The sequence below is a fragment of the Penaeus monodon genome, chromosome 40 (assembly GCF_015228065.2).
Source record: "Penaeus monodon isolate SGIC_2016 chromosome 40, NSTDA_Pmon_1, whole genome shotgun sequence".
NCBI classification, from domain to species: Eukaryota; Metazoa; Arthropoda; class Malacostraca; order Decapoda; family Penaeidae; genus Penaeus; species Penaeus monodon.
This window is the reverse complement of record NC_051425.1, coordinates 1,330,667-1,333,166: the sequence shown is the minus strand read 5'-3', so window position 1 is coordinate 1,333,166 and position 2,500 is coordinate 1,330,667.

Genomic DNA, 2,500 nt, shown 5'->3' with positions numbered 1-2,500 from the left:
TATATCTATATATATATTTATATTATATATATACATATATATACTTATATATACATATTTAGTACGTATAGAGCTATATCTTATATCTATACTATATCGATATTTATATTATATCTATATATATATCTAATATATATATATACTATATATATATATATATATATAATATGTGTGTGTGTGGGTTGTGTGTGTGTATATACAATAGATATCTATATAATATATATATAAATATATACTATATATATATAGATAGATAGATAGGAGAGATAGATAAGAATAGATAGATAGATAGTATAGATAGATTAGATAGATAGATAGAATAGATAGCCAGGTAGTAGGCATAATATATACAAATATTATATATCTATATTATTATATTATATATTATTATATATATATATATATATCTGTATATATACGTAATATATGATTATATATATTGATATATATATAATATATATAAATATATATTATATATATATATATATTATATTAATATATATATATATATATATAGTATATATGGTGTGTGTGTGTGTGTGTGTGGTGTGTGGGTGTGTGTGTGTGGTGTGTATGTATATATATATATATATATATTATATATGATATATAATATTATAGATATATATATATTATATATATTATATATATTTATTATGTGGTGGGCACTGTGTGTGTGTGGGGGTGTAGTGTGGGTATATATAGTACACTATTATATATATATATTTTTTTTTTTCTTTTTCTTTTCTTCTCGTCTCACATTCTGCCTTCCTCCTTCTCCTACCTCCTCTATCCTCCCTCCCCGCCCCCTCCCCCTTCACTCAAACCAAAGCATCGTTTCTCTTTGGTCGGCTGGCGGTCAGCCGGGGAGCTCGGCCGTCGTTATGCGGCCGCGGGATGCCGTTACGTCAGACAGCGGTCACGGGAAGTTGGTAGCGCCGTCGTTACCCTCATTACGTGGCCAGTTACGTTGCCGATAGGTTGCGTTTCTTGCGAGCGGACGGGAGGGTTGCTCGCGAAGGGAGGGGAGGAGGAGGGGAGGGGAGGGGAAGGAGGTGTGAGTATGTTGTGTGTGTGGGGTGTGGATGGTGGCTGTGTGGGGTGGGGTGTTTGAGTGGTGGTTGTGTGGGGTGTGTTTGTGGTTTGGGTGGGTTTGTATGTGTGTGGGGGGGATGGGTGTGTGATTCTCTCCCTCTCGCTCTCACTCCCTTTCGTATCGCCTGATCTCGCTATCTCGGTCTGGTTTCTCTCTCTCTCCGCTCGCTCTCTCTACTCTATCTCTCGCTACGCTCTAGAATCTCTCTCTCTCTCTCTCTTTTCTCTCTCATCTCTCTCCCATTCCTTCCCCCTCTCTCTCTCTCCTCTCTCTCTCTCTCTCTCTCTCCCTTCGCCTCTCTCTCTTCTCTCTCTCTCCATCACTCTCTCCCTCTCCCTCCCACCCCTCCCCTTCTCTCCTCTTCTCTAACCCGCCCCCCCCCCTCTCTCTCTCTCCTGTCTCTATCCCTCTCCTTCCCCCGACACACGAGTGCCACAGCCAAGGACTAAACCTCAAGAAAAGTCAAGCACACCCATTGGAGTACAAGAAACGAGCAGACGTGTGTTTACCCTCTCCCAAGCACAGTACACGAGGCAAGCCAGGGTACACTTTTTTATGTACAGAAAGGAAAGGAAATAGGGCACTGAACAAATATGATAAGGTTTTGGGCGAAGAATGATAACCGAGATGAATCCAGTGATGAAAAGTGTGGTAGCCTGTGGTAGAGTCCGTATTTGAAGCTGGGGAATGGGGGAGGAATCGTGAGATAGGGAATCACCACCGTGCTGAAGAGATTCATTAGAAAAGGAAATGGAGAGGGAAAGATCAAAGTAATGAATCAACGCAATAACGAAGGAAGCCAAACAGAGAAGTGGATGGAAATACTAGATATATACATGGTTGGTGTGAAACAACTAAGAAGGTGATCAGGTACGCCAAAGATTTATCAAACTGCAGAGAAATATGTGTGTTGGAAAAAGGCCCAACAAAGCTGTCAACTTCGAGGACTTCTGGGAAATATTATTTCATATAGTATGCTGTTCAAAAAAACTTTAGGAAGGAGTTATGTAAATGTCAATAAAGCAACCTCGATGTAAGTCCGTGAAGAGGTGCACTTGAGTCTTCTTTGTGTCGTTGTTGGCTTGGTGTTTTATCTGTTACCTTTGTCGTATATTGTTAGACACACACATATATGTCTTTATACATTTTTATGTGTACACACACACACACACACACACACACACACACACACACACACACACACAACACACACACACAAACACACACACACACACCCACACCACACACACACAGATATAGAATATAGAGAGATATAGAGATAGATATAGATGAGAGTTATAGACAATACACACACACCCACACACAACACCACAAACCCACACACACACACACACCACCACACCCACACACACCACACACACAAACACACACACACACACACAT